Source organism: Artibeus jamaicensis, unplaced genomic scaffold (assembly GCF_021234435.1).
Source record: "Artibeus jamaicensis isolate MK-2021 breed Jamaican fruit bat unplaced genomic scaffold, CSHL_Jam_final contig_475, whole genome shotgun sequence".
NCBI lineage: Eukaryota > Metazoa > Chordata > Mammalia > Chiroptera > Phyllostomidae > Artibeus > Artibeus jamaicensis.
In genome coordinates this window covers 1608100-1633897 of record NW_026521852.1, presented here as the reverse complement: position 1 = coordinate 1633897, position 25798 = coordinate 1608100, and the positions used below count along the sequence as shown (strand labels likewise).

General features: G+C 40.3%; 1 pseudogene; it reads left to right on the top strand.

Moving 5' to 3' along the window:
• Window positions 1–9746: 9746 nt before the first annotated feature.
• LOC119056800 (60S ribosomal protein L17-like) lies at window positions 9747–23243 on the top strand (annotated as a pseudogene).
• Window positions 23244–25798: the final 2555 nt, after the last annotated feature.

Genomic DNA, 25798 nt, shown 5'->3' with positions numbered 1-25798 from the left:
ATTTATTATTAGAGAGAGGAGAAGGGAGGAAGAAAGAGAGGGAAACATCAGTGTGTGGCTGCCTCTTGTACACCCCCTACTGGGGACCTGGCCCCAGTATGTACCTTGGCATGTGCCCTGACAGGGAATCAGACCCTCGACCTTTCAATTTGCAGGCTGGCACTCAGTTCCCTGAGCCACACCAGCCAGGACTTGGAGAATGAATTTTAAATGAGTATTTATTCTTTGGTGAATTGCCTTTTTGTGTCCTCTGCCCAGTTTTCTTATTGCTTTCATAACAGCAGATTAAGTTAAATATTTTAAGTGAATCACCAAGAAACAAGAGATCCCAGAGTGAGATAAGAGGCAGACCTGCAGAATATTCTATGAGGAGAACAGTGAGGTGACTCCTGTATGAGATGGGAGAGGGCTGAGGGTAGAGACAGGGGGACAGTGAAGCAGATTTCTTTGCAGAGGGCTGGGCTGAGACCAAACTTCTTCCCCAAGGAAGGAGAATGGCGGTGCTTGCCTGTGGCTGAAATAAGGACATGGGCTCCATTGAACATTTAGAGTGTGTGTGCTCCCTGCAGTTAGGGCGAAGGCTGACTCCTTCCTGCCTGTGGAATCCAGGGGAGAGGTGCTGCCACTTGGCTGGATGTTTGGGGGGTAGAGCAAGGCAAGGATGGTTGCTTAGATTCTATCAGGCAAAACAGTGAGTTTTCTGTGAACCAAGGTAGAGGGGGCCCATTCAGAAAGGAGAAATGGACTATAGTCCTTTGAGACCTCACCCCAAAGGACACTTGTAGTAGGCAGAATAATGGTTTCCACAATGGTGTCCACATTTTGATCCTCAGAACCTGTGAATATATTACCTTACCTGGCAAAAAGGACTTTGCAGTTGCGATTAAATGAAGGATCTTGATCTGGAGAAATTATCCTGGATTACTTGGTGGTCCCCATGTAATCCACAGGTTCTTTCTTCAAAAAATATTTTTTAAAATTACAGTTTACATCCCTGGCTGGCGTAGCTCAGTGGATTGAGTGCTGGCCTTGGAACAAAAGTGTTGCCAGTTCGATTCCCAGTCAGGGCACATGCCTGGGTTGCAGGACAGGTTCCCAGTAGGGGGCACATGAGGCAACCACACACTGATGTTTCTCTCCCTCTCTTTCTCCTTCTCTTCCCTCTAAAAATAAATAAACAAAAATACAATCTTTAAAATTACAGTTTACAGTTTACATTCATATTACTTTGCATTAGCTTCAGGTGTGCAGAAAAGTGGTCAGACTATTACACACTTTGTGAAGTATTCTTTCAATATTTCCAGTACCTACCTGGCCTCACACACAGTTATTGCACTTACAAGGTTCAAGAGAGAGAGATAAGAGGGGCAGGGCTAAAGAAGAGGATTTCTGTAACTTTATTTGATATACATTTATATTTATAAACTTCTGCTATCATATTGTATTTTACAAGAACATTCTCTTTATTTTTAAAGTTTTTAACTGAATTTATTGGGGTGGCACTGGCTCATAATATTATGTAGGTTTCAAGTGCATGATTCTATAACACGTCATCTGTATTGCCTCCTGTGTTTAACACCCCAAATCAAGTCTCCTCCTGTCCCCATATATTTGACCCCTCATTCTCATTTTTAAAATCCTTCTTTTAAAAAACATAACATGTTTTTTTTTTCCTGCTTGCTTATTTGTTTTGTTGTTTAGCTTCCTGTTAAAGGTGAGATCATATGGTATTTGTCTTTCACTGTCTGGCTTATTTCACTTAGCATAATGCTTTCCAGTTCCATCCATGCCGTTGCAAAGGGTAGGAGCTTCTTTCTTTCTGCTGCATAGAATTCCATTGTGTATATGTACCATAGTTTTTTGATCCATTCATTTACTGATGGGCACCTAGGTTGCTTCCAAGACTTGGCTATTGTAAATTGTGCTGCTATGAACATTGAGGTGCATAAGTTCTTTTGGATTGGTGTTTCAGGGTTCTTAGGATATAATCCTAGCAGTGGAATTGGTGCTAAGATTTCAAAAGGCAGAGCCATTTTTAGTTTTCTTAGAAAATTCCATACTGTTTTCTATAGTGGTTGTACCCATCTGCAATCCCACCAGCAGTGAACTAGGGTCCCCTTTTCTCCACAACCTCTCCAACACTTGTTTGTTGCTTTGTTTATGATGGCCATTCTGACCGATGTAAAATGGTATCTCATTGTGGTTTTAATTTGCATCTGTTTGATAGCTAGAGATACTGAGCGTCTTTTCATGTGTCTCTGGATCCTCTGTATGTCCTCCTTGGAGAAGTGTCTATTCAAGTTCTTTGCCCACTTTTTAATTTCTTGTCTTTTTAGAGTGGAGTCGTGTAAATTCTTAGTATATTTTAAAGATTAAACTCTCGTCTGAGGTATCATTGGCAAATATGTTTTCCCATACAATTGGTTCTCTTTTTATTTGAATACTGTTTTCTTTAGCCGTGCAGAAGCTTTATATTTTCATGAGATCCCATTTGTTTATTCTTTCCTTTATATTAATTGCTCCTGGGGACATACCAGTAAAAGTGTTTCTGTGTGAAATATCTGAGATTTTCCTGCCAATGTTCTCCTCTAGGACTTTAATGGTGTCACGGCTTATATTTAAGTCTTTTATCCACCTTGAATTTATTTTGGTGTATGGTATAAGTTGGTGCTCAAGTTTCATTTTTTTGCACGTAGCTGTCCGTTTCTTTTAACACCATTTGTTGAAGAGGCTATTTTTACTCCATTTTATGTTGCTGCTCCCTTTGTCGAATATTAATTTACCATAGAGACTTGGGTTTATTTCTGGGCTCTCTGTTCTGTTCCACTGGTCCATGTGCCTGTTTTTATGCCAGTACCAGGCTGTTTTTATTACAGTGGACTTGTAATACAGTTTGGTATCAGGTATTGTGATCCCTCCTACTTTGCTCTTCTTTCTCAAAATTGCAGCTGCTATTTGGGGTCGTTTATGGTTCCATATAAATTTTTGAAATGTTTGCTCTATATTTGTGAAATATGTCATTGGTACTTTAATAGGTATTGCATTGAATCTATAAACTGCTTTGGGTAGTGTGGCCATTTTGATGATGTTAATTCTTCCAATCCATGAGCATGGTACATGCTTCCATTTGTTTGTGTTGCCTTTAATTTCTTTCTTTACTGCTGTGTAGTTTTCTGAGTGCAGGTCTTTTACCTCCTTAATTAGGTTTCTTCCTAGGTAGTTTATTTTTCTTTTTGCTATATCGAATGAGATATTTTTCTTGATTTCTGCTTCTGCTGTTTCATTGTTGATATACAAAAATGCCTTTGATTTCTCCATGTCTTATTTTTTGAGGTGTCTCCACACCACTTTCCACAGTGGCTGCACCAGTCTGCATTTCTACCAACAGTGTGCAGTGTCCCCTTTCTCTACATCGTTGTCAGCACTTATTGTTTGCTGATTTATTGGTGATAACCATTCTGACAGGTGTGGGGTGATATCTCATTGTGGTTTTAATTTGCATTTCTCTGATGATTAGTGACGTTGAGCATATTTTCATATGTCTATTGGCTATCTGTATGTCCTTTCTGGAGAAGTGTCTGTTCAAGTCCTTTGCCCATTTCCAACCTGGGTTATTTGTGTTTTTGGTGTTGAGTCTTAATAAGTTCTTTATAAATTTTGGATATTAATCCCTTATCAGATGTCTCAGTGAATATGTTCTCCCATTCAATGGGTTGCCTTTTTATTTTGCTGTTGGTTTCCTTTGCTGTGCAAAAACTTTTAAGTTTGATGTAGTCCCATTTGTTTATTTTTTATTTTGTTTCCCTCAACTGAGGAGATATATTGGAAAAAAATCTTGCTATCAGCAATGTTTGAGATTTTGCTGCCTATGTTTTCTTCTAGGATTTTTATGGCTTCAGGTCTAACATTTAAGTCTTTAACCCATTATGAATTTATTTTAATGTATGGTATAAGAAGTTGGTCTAGTTTCATTTTTCTGTATGTATCTGTCCAATTTTCACAATACCATTTATTGAATAAACCATCTTTAGTCCATTAGGGTGTGCTTGCTTCCTCTGTCAAATACTGACAATAAAAGGGCTGGGTTTATTTCTGGGCTCTGTATTGTGTTCCATCAATCTATGTGTCTGTTTTAATGCCAGTATCATGCTGTTTTGATTACTATGGCCTCATAGTATAGTTTGATATTAGGTAATGTGATTCCTCCATCTTTGTTTTTCTTTTTCAAGATCACTGTTGCTATTCAGGGCCTTTTATAATTCTGTATAAATGTTTAAAGTATTTTTTCTAGTTCTGTAAATATATCATTGGTATCTTGAAAGGAATTGAGTTAAAGCTATAGATTGATTTGGGTAGTATGGACATTTTAATGGTGCTGATTTTTTCTGTCCATGGACATATGTGCTTCCTCTTATTTATATCTTATTTAATTGCTTTCTTCAGTGTCTTCTAACTTTCTAAGTACAGGTCTTTTACATTCTTGGTTAGAGTCATTACTAGGTATTTTATTCTTTTGAAAGCAATAGTGAATTGGTAGTTTTCTTAATTTCCCTTTCTGATAATTCATCACTGTTATATAAAAATGCAACTAATTTTTGGATATTAATTTTGTATCTTACTACTTTAGTGAATTCATTTATCAGTTCTAGTAATTTCTCGGTGGAATTTTTAGGGTTCTCTATGTACAGTATCATCTGCAAATAAAGACAGATTTACTTCTTCCTTTCCAATTTAAATGCTTTTTTTCATTCTTTTTTTCTGTTTGGTATGGCTAGAATTTCCAGTACTGTGTTGAATAAGAGAGGTGAAAGTGTACATCCCTGTCTTATTCTCTGTCTTAAAGGGAATACTTGTAGTTCTTGCTTGTTGAGTATGGTGATGGCAGTGAGTATGTCATATATGGCCTTTGTTATGTTGAGGTATGTTCCTTCCATTGCCGCTTTGCTGAGTGCTTCTATTATAAATGGGTGCTGAATTTTAGCAAATGCTTTTTCTGCACCTATTGATCTGATCATGTGGTTTTTTTCCTTCATTTTGTTTATGTGGCATATCACATTATTGATTTGAGAATGTTATACCAATCTTGCACTCTGAAATAAATCCCACTTGATCACTGTATGTGATCTTTTTGATATATTGTTGTATTAAGTTTACTAATATTTTGTTGAGGATTTTAGCATCTATGTTCATCAGGGATATTGGCTTACAGGTTTTTTTTGTAGTGTTTTTATCTGGCTGGAATTAGGATAATGCTGTCCTCATAAAAGAAGCTTGGGAGACTTCCCTCCTCTTGAATTTTTTGAAATAGTTTGAGAAGGAGTGGTGTTAGTTATTCTTGAAATGATTGCTAAGATTCACATGTGAAGCCATCTGGTCCAGCACTTTTGTTTGTTGGGAATTTTTTGATTACTGCTTCAATTTCACTGGTATTCAAATTCTCTGATTCTTCCTGATTTAGTTTTGGGAGATTGTATGTTTCTAGGAATTTATTCATTTCTCCCAGGTTGTCCAATTTGTTGGCATATGGTTGTTTATGATATTTTCTTACAATCCTTTGTATTTTTTTGGTGTCAGTGTTATTTCTCTTCTTTAATTTCTGATTTTGTTCATTTGGGTCCTCTTTCTTTTTTCTTGATGAGTCTAGTTAAAGGATTATTAGTCTTGTTTATCTTTTCAAAGAACCAGCTCTTGTGCTCATTTATCTTTTGTATTTTTTTAAGATTCTATTTTGCTTATTTTCTCCTCTGATCTTTATTATTTTCTTCTTTCTGCTCACTTAGGGCTTTGTTCGTTACTCTTTTTCAGGTTCCTTTAAGTGTAAAGTTAGATTGTTTATTTGAGCTTTTTCTTGTTTCTTGAGATAGGCCATTAATGCTATGAATTTCCCTCTTAAGATTGCTTTCCCAGTGTTCCACAGATTTTGGCTTCTTGTGTTCTCATTTTCATTTGTTTAAAGGTATCTTTTGATATATTCCTTTATCTCATTTTTGACCCAGTCATTGTTTAGTAATGTTATTTAGCCCCCACATATTTGTGTACTTTCCAGTTTTCTTCTTGTTACTGATTTCTAGTTTCATAGCATTATGGTCACAGAATATGCTTGATATGACTTCAGTTTTCCTAAATTCATTGAGACTTGTTTTGTGTCTTAACATGTGGTCTATCCTAGAAAATGTTCCATGTGCACTTGAAAAAAATGTATATTCTGCTGCTTTGGGATGAGATGCTCTCTATATATCAATTAAATCCATTTGACCTAGTGTGTCTTTTAAGGTTGCCATCTTCTTGTTGATTTTCTCTCTGGAAGATCTATCCATTGAAATCAATGTGGTGTTAAAATCCCCATACTATGACTGTATCTCTGTTGTTCTCTCCCTTTATGTCTATCAAGATTTGCTTTACATATTTAGGTTCCCCTATGTTGGGTGTGTAATTGTTTTTCTAGGGTTATATCCTCTTGTTAGACCGTTTCCTATATCATTATGGTTGGTTGGGGAGTTGGGAAACCAGTAGTTACACTGGGGGACATCTACATGCCATTTTGAGAGTATTGTTTCTCTGGGGCCATTCAGTTTTTCAAGGGAAAAGCCCTTTATTGTTTTTATTGTTTGAGACCATTTTTTGTTTCTGGTTTGAGGTTGTTTATTGTTCTGAGGAGGTTGGGGCATAGCTCCTGTATGTTTTGAGCCTTGGATAGCTAGATTTCAGGACATCCCCTTTCAAGCCCATGTCTCACTCCTGGGTCCACTCCACTGGGTATTTCCTAGACCCAAGTCCACTGGGTTCTGCAGAGTATGGAAGCCCCTCTTCTGAAGGTCAGTGCATTGAGTCTATAAATGCGATTTTGTCAGATGACAGGTTCATGCCTGATGGTCTTGGTTGATTAAGCTTTGATGCACATATGCGTGTTCTTAGAGATTCTTTCCTCTAGCTTAACCTCATGAGCAGTGCCAGAGCCCTGGGTGTGTGAGAGGTAATGACAGTGGTTAGACATGAAAACCCTCATGAAAAACCTTGGGACAGAGGGGCATCTTGTGGGGAGGTAGATTCAGGACTTGGAAGGCATACGTAGCTACTTTGTGTTTTGTCCTCTGGTTGGCCTCAGTTCCTCCTTTTACCCAGTCTCTGGACACCAAACTCAATTTTAGGCAGCAGTTTCAGTTCTGCCTGGGGCAGCTGCAACAACATTTCTGAGCCTGTGTTCACCACCCTCCCTCAAGACCTCCACCCTTCCTTCAGTCAGGTGGAGCTTCAGGACAAGTGTGCCTGAGCTGAGAGGGGTGGTTTAGCGCTGGTGCTCAGTGCCACGTGGAAGCCGCCCCGGCCAGGTGCAGCACGAGTGTGAGGGGCTGAGCCTCTGTCCCAGTGCTGGCTGTGGTGGGTCAGGGCCGGGGAGGTGGCCTCAGTCCCTTGTTGGAGCACTACTTTTGGAGTCCCAGTTAAGGGATTCTCAGTACTCTGCCAGCCATGGGTGAGGATGGACATAGGTTATTATTACCAATTATCTTGTTATCATTCATATTGCTGTTAACATTTCTTACATCGGTATTGTGATTCTAACTTTTCTAAGTACCTTCACTTTGACCTTCTTTCTCCTTGGTGAGGTGTACAAAGCATGAGTAATCATTTTCTTATTTTACAGTCGAAGAAAACAAAGCCCAGAGAAGCTGTGTTACTTGCCTATGTTGGTGACAGAGCAGAGGTCTAAAATCAAAGTCCCCTGGCTCCAGTCAATGGTCACTCCAGTTTCTCACAACAGAAGAACATTGAACAGTGAGTGTTGAGAGATCCACCTGAGCCTAGAGTGTTTGAGTTGTGGATATGCCCCAAATCCAGACCACTGGGGCCTAGTGGGCTCCTGGGACTAGAAACTGGTTCTTATTTCCATCTCCAGTCCAGAGCCTACCTATTAATCCTACCTCCAGAAATCACCCAGCCCCAAACAAAAGAGTAGACCAGTGCCCTTGGCTCAAATTATGTAAGTGGAGTCTGGGCCGGGGCCACCTGTCTGGTAGGAAGGAGTGGAAGGAGGGCCCTGCCTCTACCCTGGTCTCCCTGGGGTGAGCGTGGGCACAAGAATGTGGAGAGGCCACTCTGAGCCAAGCCAGGTGAGTCTTGCCCTGCAGCTCTAAACCGACAGGCTCAAACCAGTTTTGGCCTAGCCTGTACTTCAGGACGGGGCGGTGGTTGCATTTTTTCCCATCCCCACCCTAAACCAGGCTGTCCATTGAGAAGGAAGTGTGGACAACACAAGAGGCAGTGGGTAGGGACAGACCTGCTTTAGGAAGAGGAGGGTGCTCAGGACTGGAGGCTGCTGCTGCTCTTTGGGCGCTGGCCCCGGTGGTCAGCTCTCAGGCCCACACACTTTGGGGATTTTATTCTGATTGTTCCAGGCACCAGTGTATTTAAACTCATCTTCACTCTCCTGAATTTCCTCTTTTGCCCTTTCATCCAAAAACACAACCCTAATCATGTCACTCCCTGGCCCAAGAATTCCAGTGGTCCCCTGCTACGCGGCAAGTGAAATCCCCCAGCATGGCCTGCCAAGCTCTGTGTGCTATAGAACAGCCCACATCAGCCTCCCCTTGCCCTGTTCTCCTCACTGCTCCCCAAGCTGAGATCATGTTCCCTGGAAATGGTTCTGTGCTTTCCTGCCTCAGGACATTTGCACCTGCTGTTTTCACTGCCTGGAATCCCCATCATCTATAGGTCCTTCATATATGAGCTCAGTGCTGTCTTCAGAGAAGTCTACTCCAATGCCATACCCCACATTAGGTCCCCTTCAATAATAATGCTCTCATAATACTCCATGTGACAATTGTCATTTTTTATTTAATGCCAACTTCATCTTTTGCTGGACTGAATGGTCCATGAGAACAGGACACTGGTATATTCTTCTCAATACTGTATCTTCAGTACAGTCTATGAGTGGGTTAATTACATTCAGTTTATTGAGGACCTAATACTCATATTCAGCAAAGACTTGCTGAGCATTGGTATTTTTAAATAGTCTTCAGCAAAGGCTATTTGTCAAGAATGATACAACCTCATATACAATCTTAATTAATTAATTTCATTTCCATAAACTGTATGCTAGGATTTGGGTTCCAAAGCTGAAGTTACTACATTGAGATTATGTGCTCATATGTCTTAAAAAGACAGTCTTTTTAAATGACACAGGGGTATAGTAGGTGCTCAATAAATATTTATCCACTAGAAAAGATACATTTCTTAAAAGACAATCTTCTGATGAAAAAGTTAAATTACACATGGTGTATCTGAGAAAAACAAGATTCTTTAAATCACATAGTTGCAAGTGCTAGGCCTAGGATTAGAACCCAGGCCTGCAAGCATGAGCCTGGAGTTTGTTTTGGATAGCCACTTTCACTCCTGGTCCAATGAGGACTCAAAGAGATCAAGAACTGTGTTCTGTCCTGGAGGAACAGACAGTAACATTGATAAGAGAGAGATACAGACCTAAAGATACAGTTGTCTCTGTGTTTTAGTGCCTAAGAAATTGATATGAACAGTATGTGAAATCAGAAATAAGGGAAGGGAGAGATCCAGTGAGGAGTACCTGCAGGGAGGGGGAGCCAGAGGGCAGTCCAGAAGGGCGAGAGAGTGAAAGCACAGCAGAGAGGAACAAGCCAGTGTGAATGAGAATCCACAGCCAGAATGTGCATGGTCCCCAGCAGGAAGAGATGAAGTGTGGAAAGGAAGGCGGAGCCAGTAGCTGAGGGTCCTGCATGGCTGACAAAGAGGTGACTGGACCTGGTGATGGGAAGCGACTTGAGAGTTGTGATCAAGAGAAGAGCCCGATGAAGCAGTTTGAGGAAGATCATTCTGGCAGTGTGGTACAAGATACGCTCTAGCAAAGGGGAAAGAAGAAAAGGAAAGGGGGAGGGAAGAAAGGTAGACAGACAAGAGGTAGCATTTGCTGAGCAGCTAGTAGGCTTTCATTTAATGTTGTCAACAACAGTGAATGGTGTGTATTATTAACTGGAGTTTAAGGAGGTGAAAGAACTCACCCAGGATTACTTAACCAGATAGGAATCAGAACTAATGCTTGTGGGATTTGCCTCCAAGTCCAGCAAGCTTTCCACAGCATCACAAGGTGCATTTGACAGACAGCCCAGTTAGGAGGTCATTCCAGCAGAGAGGTCATAGTACTTTATGGTTTGGGGTTAGAAAGAGACTTTCCTGAGCTAAAATAGGTGTGCCTATCTCTGAATCTCTGGACCCGGCTCTACAAGCACCATGGCAGGCATGCTGTAACAAAGTATAAGGTCAGGAGCCATACATGGTCAGTCCTGAGAGAATGTCCAGTGTGGGGCCATGTGGAGAGTTGAATTAAAAGCAAAGTCTTAGCAGATGGAGTCAGAGCCAGGAGTCAGCCTGGCTGGTTGTTGGGAAAACTGGGTTCAAGTCCTAGAAGCATCACTCTGGGGCTTTGGGTCAGTCACTAAGTCTCTTTGAGCCTCAGCTCTCTTGTCTGTAAAATACAATTAAGGATTTCAATTTTCTCATCCACTGCATTTTGAAATCCAAATGAGATTGTAACTGCGAACATGTTTTGATTCCTGAGAGATGCTGAGCTGGTGGAAGAGATGGGTGTCATTATCAGGAATCAGGAGAAGACGAGCAGGACAACTCAGGGCCCCACTGTGGGCATTTCCTCGTTTGGGACCCTGTGGACATCTCACCCAGCTGACTTCATCAGCTGACTTCATCACCTGTAATCAATTCACTGCCTATTCACTAGGCACACACTCTATTTATCTGTTTGTTTTAAATTTATTTTTTCAATTACAGTTCACATTTAATATTATTTTGTAATAGTTTCAGGTGTACAGCGTAGTGGTTAGATAATCATATACTTTATAAAGTGTTCCCTTTGATATTTCCAGTATCTACTTGGCATCATACATAGTTATACTATTATTGACTATATTTCCTATGTTGTGACTCACATCCCCATGACTATTTTGTAACTACGAAGTTGTACTTCTTAATCCCTTCACCTTTTTCATTCAGCCCCTAAACCCCCTCCCCTCTGGCAACTATCGGTCTGTTCTCTGTGTCTGTGAGTCTGTTTAAATTTTGTTTATTTTATTCTTTAGATTCCACATGTAAATGAAGTAATATGGTATTTGTCTTTCTGTGACCTACTTATTTCACTTAGTATAATACCCTTAAGGTACATTTATGCTGTCTCAAAAGGATTTTATTGTTTTCTTATGGCTGAGTAATATTCTGTTGTATGTATGTAGTACCACTTTTTTATCTACTTGTCTATTGATGGGCACTTGGATTGCTTCCATATCTTGGCTATTATAAATAAGGCTGCCCCCAAAATAGATGTACATATACTCATATTCTTTCAAATTAGTGTTTTGGGTTTCTTCCAATACATACCCAGAAGTGGAATTGCTGAATCATAAGGAAGTTCCATTTTAAATTTTTCCAGGACCCTCCATACTGCAGCAATCTACATTCTCACCGACAGTGCACTAGGGTTCCCTTTTCTCCACATCCTCACCTACACTTGTTTGTTGATGCATTAATAAGAGCCATTCTGGCAGGTATGGAAGAAAAGGAGCCCATACTAAACATGACAAGCTCAGGGGAGTCCTGCATGGTGGCCTTTCAAACTCAGAGACCTAAAGTAACCACATAGGATGGTCTGAAATTAAAAACTTAATAAATGAGAGTAGTTCAGAGCAAGTAGTCATATCCCAGGCCAGTATCTTTCCCTAACAAAGTCAATCTCGACCTTTACTCAGCCTGTCTATTGTCTTTTTTCATCTCGGATAATGAACCTTTGGAATGTCAAGAAAATTTCCTTTATCCAGACCCCTCAGGGCACAATCTCACGTCAGAGTAGGGACCGCCAGAGCCCCTCGTTGTTACACTGTTCTTTCACATACCGTCTCTATGTGTGCTGTGAAGGTTCATTGTTAACTGTCCCGTACCCACCAATGTAAAAGAAGTGTCTCTCCAGTTTACTTTTCATCCAGTCCCAGAGATTTCCCTGCTTTGCTTTCTCCTGCCTCCATAATCTATCTCCAGTAGATTCATGTAACCCCAGTATGTCTCCTCAGTATCTTTGATTGTTATGTGACAATCGAAGGAGGAGGATACTGGGGTGTCCTTTGTCAAATATTAATTGGAGATAGATTATAGGTTATGTTATTGTTATGTAACTAACACCTTATTATAAAATAAGGTGTTAAACTGCCATTCTCTGGAGCATTATCTCAACTTGTTGAGGTTTTGTTTCCTGGCGGTTGTCAGTTTGGCTCAAATAAACTCACAATAATTCTCTAGCACAGCTGTGCAACACATGGCCCACAGGCCACATGCAGCCCAGAATGGCTATGAATGCAGCCCAACACAAAATCATAAATTTACTTAAAATCTTTTTTGTTTGTTTTACTTAAAACTCTTTCATTACTGTTTATGTATTTAATGTGTGGCCCAGAGACACCAAAAGTTTGGACACCCCTGCTACAGGTTTAAGTGTTTCTTAGGTTGACACAGGTATGAGGTGATTTTAATTGTAGCTTTAACTTGCATTTTTCTGATGATCAGTGATGTTGAGCATCATTTCATATGTTTATTGGCAATCTCTGTATGTTCTTTTTGCAGAAGTGTCTGTTCAGATCCTCTGCCCATTTTTAAATTAGATTGTGTTTCTTTTTGGTGTTGTGTTGTATGAATTCTTTTTTTTTTACTTAGTTATTTTTCAAGTACAGTTTTTTGTCTATTTCTCCCATCCCAGCCCCCCCTGCCCTGTGCTCCCCACCTCCCTCCCATTTCCTCCCCCCCAGTCCTCATCCCTGTGTCTTTCATACTTGTTCCTCAAAATCCTTCCCCTTTTTTCGCCTTAAATTCCCTTCCCTCTCCCCTCTGGTCACTGCCCACTTGTTCCCTATTTCAGTGTCTTTGTTTTTATTCTGTTTGCTTGTTTGTTTTGTTGTTTAGCTTCCTGTTAAAGGTGAGATCATATGGTACTTGTCTTTCAATGCCTGGCCTATTTCACTCAGCATAATGCTTTCCAGTTCCATCCATGTTGTTGCAAAGGGTAGTACCTCCTTCTTTCTCTCTGCTGCATAGAATTCCATTGTGTATATGTACCACAATTTTTTGATCCATTCATTTGCTGACAGGCACCTAGGTTGCTTCCAACTCTTGGCTATTGTAAAAAAAATTGAAATATTAACCCCTTATGGAATGTATCATTAGTAAATATCTTCTTTCATTCAGTAGGTTGTCTTTTCATTTTGTTGATGATTTCCTTTGCCATGCAAAAACTTTTTAGTTGGAATTGGCCCCATTTATTTATTTTTTTCTTTTGTTTCTCTTACCGGAGGAGATATATCAGGAAAAAAATTGCTAAGAGAAATGTCAGAGTTACTGCCTATGTTTTCTTCTAGGAGTTTTATGGTTTTGACTTTTACGCATTATAAAGTCTTTAATTCATTTAGAGTTTATTTTTGTATATCATGTATGAAGGTGGTCTAATTTCATATTTTTGTATGTATCTGTCCTTTTTCCCATTTATTGCATAGACTGTCTTTACCCCATTCTATGTTTTTGCTTTTTTTGTCAAATACTAATTGGTACTTAGGCATGATTTTATTTCTGGGCTCTGTATTTTGTTCCATTGATCTATATGTCTGCTATTATGTAAGTACCATACTGTTTTGATTACTATAGCCTTGTAGCATAGTTTGATATCAGCTAGTACAATACCTCCAATTCTGTTTTTCTTCCTCAAGATTGCTATAGCTATTCAGGTTTCATATAAATTTTTTGTGGTTCAATGTAAATTTTTGGAATACACATTCTAGTTCTGTGAAATATCATTGATATTTTGATAAGAATTCTGTTGAATCTATAGATTGCTTTGGATAGTATGGACATTTTAATGATGTTAATTCTTGTGACCCATGAGTATGGTATATGCTTCCATATATTTGTATCTTTTTCACCTTCTTTATCATTTTTTGAGTGCAAATCTTTTACATCCTCGTTTAAATTTATTTCTTGGGTATTTTATTTTTGATGCAATTGTAAATAAGATTGTTTTCTTAGTTTCCTTTTCTGATATTTCATTGTTGGTATATGAAAATGCAACTAATTTCTGAACATTTATTTTGTATCCTGCTACTTAATTCATTTATCAATTTTAATAGATTTTGGGGGAAATCTTTGGGGTTCTCTATTCACAGTGTCATGTCATCTGCAGATAATGACAGTTTTACCTCTTCCATTTAAATTTAGAGGCCTTTTATTTCTTCTTGTGTCTTTGCTGCTGTGAGAACTTCCAGTACTATGTTGAATAAGAATAGTGAAATTGGACATCCTTTTCTCATTTTCAATATTAAGGGAAATGCTTTTAGTTTTTCCCCACTGTGTATGATGTTGGCTGTGGGTTTGTCATGTATGGCCTTTATTATGTTGAGGTATGTTTTTTCTAGTCCCACTTTGCTAAGAGTTTTTATCATAAGTGATTGGTGAATATTGTCAAATGCTTTTTCTGCATCCATAGATATCATTGTATTATTTTTATCTTTCATTTTGTTTATGTGGTACAATTGGTTTGCAGATATTTTATCAACCTTGCATCCCAGGAATAAATCACACTTTATTGTGGTGTGTGACCTTTTTAATATATTGCTGAATTTGTCTTGCTAATATTTCTTGAGGATTTTTGCACCTATATTTGTCAGAAATACTGGCCTATAATTTTTATCTTTGTAGACTCTTTATCTGGTTTTGGAATTAGGATAATGCTGGTCTTGTAAAATGAACATCGAAGACCTCTGTTCTCTTGAATCTTTTGTACTAATTTGAGAAGGATTGGAATTGGTTCTTCTTTGAATGTTTGGTAACATTCACCTGTGAAGCCATTTGATGGGTACTTCTGTTTGTTGAGAGTTTTTTGATTATTGCTTCAATTTTGTTGGTTATAATTGGTCTGTTCAGATTTTCTGTTTCTTCTTGATTCAGTTTTAGAATATTGTATATTTCTAGGAATTTAACATTTTCTTTCAGATTGTCCAATTTGTTGGCATGTAGTTGTTCATAATATTTCCTTATAGTCCTTTGTACTTCTGTGGTGTTTGTTACTTTTCCTCTTTCATTTCTGATTTTATTTATTAGGATCCTCTTGCCTTTTTTCTTAATGAGTCTAGTTAAAGGTTTATCAATCTTATTTATCTTTTTAAAGACCCAATTCTTAGTTTTATTGATCTTTTGTGTTGTATTGTTTTAGACTTTATTTTATTTATTTCCACTCTGATCTGTATTATTTTCTTTCTCTTACTACTTTGGGCTTTGTTCTCTTTCTAGTTCCTTTAGGTATAAGGTTAGATTGTTTGAGATTTTTCTTGTTTCTTAAGGTAGGCCTGTATTGCTATGAATTTCCCTCTTAGGACTTCTTTGCTGTGTCCCATAGATTTCGGGTTGTGTTCTCATTTTCATTTGTTTCATGTGATCTTTTGATTTCTTCCTTGAGCTCAGTGTTAACACATTCATTGTTTATAACATATTATTTAGCCTCCATGTGTTCATGTGTTTTTCATTTTTTCTTTTCTTTTTAAAATATATTTTATTTTATTTAATTAAAAAATTTTATTTTATTGATTATGCCATTACAGTTGCTCTGTTCCCCCCTTCATTCCCCTCCACCCTGCACACCCCTCCCCCACCATTCCCCCCCTTTAGTTTATGACCATGTGTCTCAAGTTCTTTAGATTCTATATTTCCCATACTATTCTTGCCCTCCCCCTATCTATTTTCTACCTACCGTTTATGCTTCTTATTTTCTGTACCTCTCCCCCTTTCTCCTTCTCCCACTCCCCTGTTGCTAACCCTCCATGTGATCTTCATTTCTATGTTTCCACTCCTGATCTAGCTGTCCTTTTAGTTTGCTTTTGTTTTAGGTGTGGTTGTTAATAATTGTGAGTTTGCTGTCCCTTCACTGTTCATATTTTTATCTTCTTTTCTTAGATAAGTCCCTTTAACATTTCATATAATGAGGGCTTGGTGATGATGAACTCCTTGAAGTTGACCTTATCTGAGAAGCACTTTATCTGTCCTTCCATTGTAAATGAAAGTTTTGCTGGATAGAGCAATCTTAGTTGTAGGTCTTTGGATTTCATGACTTGGAATACCTCTTTCCAGCCCCTTCTTGCCTATAAGGTCTCTTTTGAGAAATCAGCTAACAGTCTGATGGAAACTCCTTTGTAGGTGACTGTCCCCTTATCTCTTGCTGCTTCTAGGATTCTCTCCTTCATTTTAGTCTTGGCTAATGTAATTATGATGTGCCTTGGTGTGTTCCTCTTTGGGTCCACCTTCTTTGGGACTCTGAGTTTCCTGGCATTCCTGAAAGTCTATTTTCTTTGCCAGATTAGGGAAGTTCTCCTTTATTATTTGTTCGACTAAGTTTTCCACTTGTTGCTCTTCCTCCTCCTTTTTCGGTACCCCTATAATTTGGATGTTAGAATGTTTCAAGATGTCCTGGAGGTTCCTAAGCCTCTCCTTATTTTTTTGAATTCTTGTTTCTTCATTCTTTTCTGTTTGGTTGTTCCTTTCTTTCTTCTGGTCCACTCCATTGATTTGAGTCTCAGTTTTTTTTCCATCACTATTGGTTCCCTGTGCATTTTGCTTCATTTCACTTAGTGTAGCCTTCATTTTTTTCATCTAATTTGTGACCAAAATCAACCAGTTCTGTGAGCATCTCGATCACCAGTGTTTTGAACTGTGCATCTGATAGGTTGGCTATCTCTTGGTTGCTTAGAAGTATTGACTGTGGGGCTTTGATTTGTTCTTCTGTTTGAGCCATACTTTTTTGGTCTGGTCACTCCTGTTATGTATGAGCCACAGCAGAGCCTTAGGTGTTCACTAAGGTGGGGCAACCCAGTGGCTGGGTTGTGATGCTGTATGTGGGGGTGGGGTCAGAGAGGGAATAATGGTGCTTGCTCTGCTCTCTTTCAAACTTCAGTCCCTTCTGCTACTTCCCACAAGCAAATTGGGCCCTTCTGGTGTTAGTTCCTGGGTGAGTGGGCTTGTGTACATTCTAGGACCCTGTGGGTCTCTCCAATGAACTCTTCTATGAGGCTGGGAGTCTTTCCTGGCACCTCAATCCCCACAAGTTTTTTCAATCAGTGCTTTTAGGCTTTATTTCCCATTGCTGGGGCCCTGGGTTGTGTGGTCTGTCTCACTGCCCATTTTTTGCCTGGTTTATCTGCGTGCGAATGTGTGACTGTGGTCAGCCAACCACCTTGTGCACCTCACTGGGTTGGGTCTGCTCATTTCCTCCCTGTGCGCAGGTCTTCCAACCACTAGGACCCCTCTCTGTTGGCCATGAACTCTACCCCTCTTACAGGTCTGGATTAATGGTTCCTTGTTGTTGGACTTCAGTACAGTTCAATTTTCTGTCTGTTCTGATTGTGTTTTTGTTTCTAAATCTTTGTTGTCCTTAAATTTGGTTGTGCAAGGAGGCACAGTGTTTCCACCTATGCTTCCATCTTGGCTGGATCATTTTTTTCTTGTAACTGATTTCTAATTTCATACCATTGTGGTTGAAGATTCTTGATATATTTTCAATCTTTTAAAATTTACTGTATTTTGTCATGTATAGTGCATATATTTTGCCCAAATTTTTGAGAGAAAAATAGGGATGCACATTATATGTGGATATAACAATTACATACATGGGTATATGTACAATTATACATGGGTATAATAATGGATATAATAATCCTGTGCATAACATGCACAAAATGTGGGTGCACATTATACATAGCAAAATATGGTATTAAACCTTGTTTTATATTAAGGGGAAGAGAATGGTCAAGTTAAGGAACATGTAAAAGGACCCATGGACAAGGGCAACAGGGGAAGAGAAAGGATTGAATGTAGGAGTGGAGGGTGGGAAGGACAGGGGAGAGTAATGAGGACAACTGTAATTGAACAACAGTGAAAAAAAGGTCTGTTTTGTGTTCTAACATATAATTTATCCTGGAAAATGTTCCATGTACACTTGAAAACAATGTACCATATTTTTCAGACTATAAGACGCACCTTTCCCCCACAAAATTTGGGAGAAATAATGGTTGTTAATGCTGCCGTTGAGTTCTGTTTACATTTATATTGGTGAAATATTATGTTATTTATGTTACTAAATATTTTACCACATTTTTTGCTTCAAAAATTTTTTTCCTATTTTCCTCCTCTAGAACCTATTTATGCCTTATGGTCCAAAAAATACTGTATATTCTGCTGCTTTGAGGTAAAATACTCTGAAAATATCAATTAAATCCATCTGGTCTAGGTTGCTATGGTCTTATTGATTTTCTGTCTGGAAGATCTATTCATTGATGTCAGTGGTTTGTTAAAGTCCCGTACTATTGACTGTATTACTATGAATCTCTCCCTTTATGTCCATCAATATTTGCTTTATATATTTAGGTGCTCCTTTGTGATGTGCATAAACATTTACACAGGTTATATCCTTTTGTTGGACTGATCCCTTTATTATTGTCTAATGTCCTTCTTCATTTGTTATTATAGCCTTTGTTTTAAAGTTTATTTTGTCTTATAATAACTATTGCTACCCTAGCTTTTTTCCATTTCCATTTGCATGAAATATCTTTTTTCATCTCTTTATTCTCACCCTGAATGTGTCTTTTGTTCTAAGTTGGGTCTCTTGCAGACAGCATATATATAGGTCTTGTCTTTTTATTTATTCAGCAACCCTATGTCTTTTGATTGGAGCATTTAATCCATTTACATTTAAAGTAATTATCAATAGGTACATATTTATTGTCATTTTGTTCTTTGTAATTATGTTCCTCTCTTTTCTTCTTTCCTAGAGGAGGAGTCCCCTTTTTGTAATATTGGTTTGGTGGTAATAAACTCCTTTAGCTTTTTCTTATCTGGGAGGTACCTCCTCTATCTAGATTACTGTGCTAGGCATGTCTTGTTCTAGTCCTCTTATCACCCTCTTTTTACTTTTCCTCTTTCCTGTATATCCTAAGAGGTAGTGAAATAATTCTACTGTGTTTTTGGTAAAAAGTGAATCACCTATATCCAAATACTGAAATATATTATAATGCTTCTTTTACTTCATCCTTAGGTTGTCTTTTCATGTCCACAAAATTTACTGTCTGTGGCACACTTGCATTATAAATTACATGTAAAAATCATCAAATTCAGTTCCAGAAAAAAAAAACCCAAAAAATTTGTTTTCCAGTTTTCATTGCTGGTTAACTGTAAAACATGAGCTATTTTATGTGTGGATGAGGGAACCTAGGCATCAGCCAACGTAGTGCTTTGCAAATTTACTTTTTTAGAAAATGCATTATGGGGATAGGGACTTTCATTTATTTGTACCAAAGCCTCTACAGAAAAAAGAACACTTGTGTGTTACTCAAGTGTATATTATTCTTACACAAGAGGACTATGGCAAAATTCCATTTCAGTAGCCTGAGGAAACCATGCTCATAGTCTCCTGCTCCCCCCACAACACACACACACACACACACACACACACACACACACACACACGTCCTTACTATTGTTTGTGCATATCTGCCCAGCCTGGAACACTCTGCAGGTGCTGTGGGCACCTCTGTTGCAGATCAGGGTCAGAGAGGCCATTTTTTGGTCAGAGAGTCCTGGTTACAGGATGAAGCCCACAACATGGACAAACAAAGAGAGGACACAGAGGTTGAAATACCAAGGACCCATGCTGAGGTGAAACTGCAGCAGTTCCCAGAGAATGACAGGCCCAAAGGAAGGTCAAAAGGGACATTGCTCTGTGTCCAGAGAGGAAAGACTTGCTTTACTGGAAATAAAACCCACTTTAGGGGAGCATTCTAAACCCTTGACTTTTTAAAATTATGTTTGCCCAGTTTTGTATGATCACTTCATTTGAGTTATTCTCTGCTCCCCAAGACAGGGGTTAGAGAGAGAATGGGTTCTCTGTGGGATAAGGAGGACAACCAGGTGTTTGGACAAGTGACCGTTGAGTAAGCCACTCCTTGCTTTTGTATGCTGGGAATCCATTCATTTATTTATCCAACATAACACATTTGCTACCTTTCTGTAGGACATCCGGCAGCATGATAGGAGCTCAAGGGACAGAGAAGAATAGAACCCAGGCCCTCCAGTTTTCTGTAATGAAGCCACAGAACTAAGACTGCTGCCAGCCCAGTTAGTCTGTGGCTGGACTTGAGTAAGGAATCTGAACTCCACAGACTCTTCTATCTCATGGCTTTTGCATTTTTTATTTAGGGGTTTTGTCTTTTTTATAGTTTTCTATAAAATTCTTTGACAATAATTGCAGGTTTAACCCCCCTAAACCAAGGAGGAAATGTGTATAGTCTATACCTGGCCAAGACCAGGCGTGTGGGTGTGGTGGTCACTCCATCAGACCAGTACAGGACTAAGTGAGGGGCTGGGGCTGCTGACTCTGTTGGGGTCTGCCTTTTTTTACCCCTCCTGTGTGTTTCATATCTACAAGCATCTGGAGGATACTTTGTTCAGTGGCTGAGAGCAGCCTAGAGAATTGGAACTGGAACAAGAGAATGCTGAGTCATCATCAAGGACCCTTGGGCCCTCTCAGCCATTGGTGAGGCCATCCCATCTGTAGGCAGCCCCAGCCTCAGGCTCACCATCTCGGGTCTGGGATCTTCCAGGCTGTGCAAAACACTCAGCTCAGTCTGTCTATTGTTGTGCTTCTCTTCTCCCCATCAGATTATATTCTCCTTCGGGCTATTTACCATGCCTGTAACAAAACGAAATGCTTGCTCTCCCTGACTCTATCTTAATTCTAGCCTGCATTTCTCCCACAGCTTTCAGGCAAGTAGCTCCTGCTATAGATTTGCTAATTATTAGAAGAATTCTGCCCAAGGCTTGAGCTTTTGGTAAAGAGCTGCAGAAGCCTCAACACTGACTCAGATCAGCAGGAGACAATGGATAGGGAACAAAAGATTTCAGGCTCTTCCTTTGATCCCAGTTGGTGCCTAGATGTCACACACCTCTTGCCCTGCCATTCTCCCTTCCCTTGACCTGAAAGAAGCCTGAATTCCAGGCTCTCTTAAAATGGATTTGTAGAAGCTTTAAGCCCCTTCACCCCATCTTCTTGAGCTGGTGACTTCTAAATCAATAAACCTTTCCTTACTTGGAACCTGATGTTTTGAATATTGGCCTTGAAGCATTGGTCAGACAAACCTTGAACAGGTAACGCGGCTCCTTCTCACGCAAAGCCCTACAAAGTGGGGCCAGTCAGCAGCCTGCCTTCTTTAAATCCTACAGGATGCACGGAGAAAACAAAGCAGCACCTACTTCTGGCTCTTGTTGGGGGAGCACCCAACCTTTTAAGGCCCCTTTTTATTTCATCACAGCTCACCGCACATGCTCTCCCTTTTCCTTCCCTCCTCAGCCCGGGAGAGAATGACAGGAATCTTTCCTTCTAGTTCAGCTGGTTCTTCTCCTTTCTCTCCCGTCCCCAGAGTCCAGGTCTCAGGGCCCCTCATCCATTGCCCAGACCAAAGTACCAGGTCTGGCTTAGCCCTGGTTCCTCTGTACTCAGGGAGGCTGGACACAGGGCAGGGCTGGAGCAAAGGAAAGGGACTAGCAATGATGCTAAAGAGGCAGAGAGGGGGGCACATTGATTTGTTTGTATACTATTTCATCTTGAGTGGACTGAGAGTTTCCTATGGTGGGCCTTCTCATGTCTGCTCCCAGCATCTACTCTTCCAAACCATCTTGCACACACATGACTTTAGCTGTTTCTGTGTTTAATTTCAATTTGTATGTGTTGGGGGGCAGTGGCAGACCCACACCAGCAAGCAATTCTCAGATACCAGCGGGGTGTTTCAAGCTAACTCAATTCTGACATTATCTACCTGGAGATAGCGTCAGATTCCACAGGTTAAGTGCTCAGTTTTACAAGACTGTCTGCCCCACCCTCCTCAGATGCCAGTTACAAGCCCAGGTTGTCACCTGTGCTCTGAACAACTGGCTAGAGGCTGCATGTTCCCATGACCCTATCTTTAGGGGTTTGATTAATCTGCTAGAGCAGCTCACAGAACACAGAGACACCTGTTAATTACTAGATTACCAATTTATTATAAAAGATATATGACCCAGGGGCCAGATGGAGGTGATGCATTGGACAAGGTATGTGGGAAGGGGCACAGAGCTCTTACGCCCTCTACAGGCGAGCCTCTCTCCTTGCACCTCCACATGTTCACCAACCCGGAAGCTTTCAAAATCCTGTCCTTATGTGATTTGTTTTTCTTTTAGGGGCAACTTCATTACATAGAAATGATTAATTAATAATTCATTGGACATTGGTTATTGATTCAACCTCCAGCCCCTCTTCCCTCCCTGGAAGTCAGCTAGGTGGGACTGAAAGTTCCAACCCTCTAAGCACTTGGTAGGGTCACCCGGCAACTAGCCCCCATACTTAGGTGATCTAGAGGTGTTCTAAAAGTCACTCCATCAGCATGACAAGGACACCTTAATCACTCTCTATCACTTAGGAAATCCCAAGGGCTTTGAGAGCTCTGTGGCAGAAACAGGTGGAAGGCCATATAGAAATTTTATGTAAATTTCTTACTGTAAATTACAATGTCATAAGACCCTAGCTGTTCCCCCTACCCTTCTTGACAAGATTCAAATGTTCTTCCTCTTCCTGAAAACAGCCAGATATGACCTCTGAAAACAGTTTGCTATTCACCTGAGCTAGAAAACCCCACAAATTTATGCAAATCAAGAGGTCCAAATCTTTGTGTTCACTTTAAGAACATCTGCAAAACTGTCCAGGCCATCAAGGGTATGCATATCTGAAAAGCCACCAAGTATCTTAAGGGTGTCACTTTACAGAAGCAATGTGTGCCATTCTGTCATTGCAATGGTAGAGTTGGTAGGTGTGTCCAAGCCAAACAATGGGGCTGGACACAGAGCTGGTGGCCCAAGTAGAGTGCTGAATATTTGGTGCACATGCTTGAAAATGCCGAGCGTAAGGCTGAACTTAGGGGTTTAGATGTAGATTCTCTGGTGATTGAGCACCTTCAGGGGAACGCAGCTCCCAAGATGTGGCACAGAAGTTACAGAGCTCGTGGGCACATTAACCTACACATGAGCTCTCCCTGCCACGCTGAGGTGATCTCACTGAAAAAGAGCAGATTGTTATTAACCCAGAAGAGGAAGCTGCACAGAAAAAAAAAAGATATATTGGAATAGACTGAAAAAACAAAAACAGGCCCAGGAATAAATTTAGCATAAAATAAATACTAATAAAAGTTTTTTAAAAATTCAAATGGTCCAATTAATAGTTGTAATCTGTGAGCACAGGTCCTCCCTCTTCCAAGAATCATTCTTGATCAACTATTCCTGAAACGAGATGAACTTTGCCTGACCCTTTCTCTAAAGCTCTATAAACATTCTTTTTTCCTTCTCCAAGTTAGGGGGGAATAAAACTTACATTAACTGTGCTTTGAAGGATGTTCTTTCACAGTGCAGTCCTGGAGAAGGTCTTCTGTTTACCCTAAGAAATGTCTTCTGGGGGTAGGGAGAAAAGAAAGATCATTCTGTAGTTTGTGGAGGGATTGGAAAGAGTGTGCCAAGGAGGAAGATTCTATAATAGTGTAGTTGGGCCGAGGGGCCGAGGGGCCCCACCCCCAGGGGCTGGCCCTGGAGTCTTTCTCAGCTCCCCACCTCAACCTGTCCCTTCCTAGACTTGTCCCTGGGTGGATGGCCCCTAAAGTCCTGTCCCCACAGCACACTGTGCCCACCTCTCCAGCCTGTTGTGCTTGTTCAGCGCCTCTGCTTCCCTGCAGAGCCACAAGCACCTGCTGAGTTTTCTTCATTAGGTTCTACCTTGAAAAGGTGATCGGCTGAAATAACTGAGATTAAGCAAGAAACTGGCATTTCACAGAGGAAGATGGGCCTCTAGAAATGCTGGCTCAGGGACTCTAACCTGAGAACAGGTGTTAGTTCCAGTAGTAGTGATACAGGTCCTTGTTCTCTCTCCACATGGTTACCTGGCCCCCTTATCTCTCTCAGGGCAGGTACAACATTCCTGGGTGTGAGGAGGGCCTTATCAGAGGGGAGCAGTAGGAGCTTGATATGCAGTCCAGGGTCCACATCTGAAGGATGAGGAGTTCTTCACTAATGCTGCTTCCTGCTCCTGTTTTCCTTGAATGGAATCCAAACTTGTTTGAAGAGGGAAGAAGTTACTAAGGCCAGGGTCCCATCAAAGGGCCTTTTGTCTCCTGAGCTAAACATTGGCTCATTGTTGCCTTCCTGCCTGGACCATCCCTCCAGAGGTGGAAGGCCACTCAGAGACTCCAGTTTTGGTTGGTGGCTCTGAATGCAATAGTGCAGCAGGAGGAAACTGGCCTAGCTCTGGGCCAGAGGAAACCTGGGACAGGCTGGTGTGATGCATCTGCTCAAGCCTCTGTCCAGCAATGACTGGGTGAGCTGACACTCAGTTGCCTTCCTCCAGGACAAAGGATTCTTCTAGCTCTTCCTTCCTCCCTCCTAAACTCAAGCCTGTTACAGGATTCTTTTCCCCTTGCTTCTCAGGAGATGGAGATAACCTTACATTCTGTCAAACCTAAACTGACCCAACACCACCTTCATTTCTCTGTACATTTACAGTTTCCTGAAGAACACATGACCACTGGAACATCAACCAAGTTTGGATAGTTTTTACCTCCTTGAGATAGAGGAAGAACAGTTTTAGAAAGTTTGTAGAACAGAGTTGAAGACTTGACCCTAGTTGCTGGCTGCGGAACTTAGGACAAGTCTTTGACCTTCTTTATGCCTCAATTGCTTCTTCTACCAAATGGTAATAACACTGCAGTTGTTGTGAGGGCTAAACTAGATAATGTGGGCAAAGTGTTTACCTCTGTAGGTCTTGTAAATAATAACTGCAGGAAATGTTACCTGGCATTACAATTCTCAAGATGAGTCCCAGACCAGCCCTCCAGAGTCTGCACTCTTAATCTGTTCTCTGTTGCCTTTCAAGGCACATCAGCATGGTCCTGGGGAGTTGGGAAGAGGTTCTCCCTCTCTGTTTAGAAGGTTCTCCAGTATAATTCAAGGCCCTGGGTAGAGAGGGTTTGCTTGTCAAACCTAATTACCAAGAGGACCCTTAGGGCCACCTGGTTATCTAGCACCAACTCCCAATGTGAATGGGCCACATTTGAAAAAATTAAAAAGATGTGCCTGAGACTTGATGAATAGAACTTGTCTCACTTTTTGTTTGAGCTCTAGGAATGATGAGCCTTTGTGGCATCCTGCACTTGATTTCATCATTAATTCCTTCATTTAATTAACAAGCATTCATTGAGTGCTTACTGCATGCTGGGAGCTGTGCAATGTGCAGGGCATAAAGTGATGACCCAAAGGAGATGTGTTCTTTGGTGTTGTGGAACTTAGCAGACATTAAAGTAATAGGTGTGAGCAAATGCTCTTTAGGAAAGAGAGTGACAAATTCCATGAACTGAAGGAGTGCCTGAAGCTTAGAGAGGGTACAGGGAGGCTGGAGGGTGGACTGGGGTTGTTTGTGATGAAGCTTGAAAAGGCTGGAGTCCATGTTTAAGATTCCCCTAAGAGCAGGGGGGAAGCCCCAGGTCATGATTACTTCAGTTTTCTATTTTGAAATTTTTTTTCTTAAATTTTTTTATTTTTAGATAATTTTGGACTCTAAAAAAATTGAAAAACTAGTACAGAGTTTCCACATACTCTTTACCCATGCTCCCCAAATGTT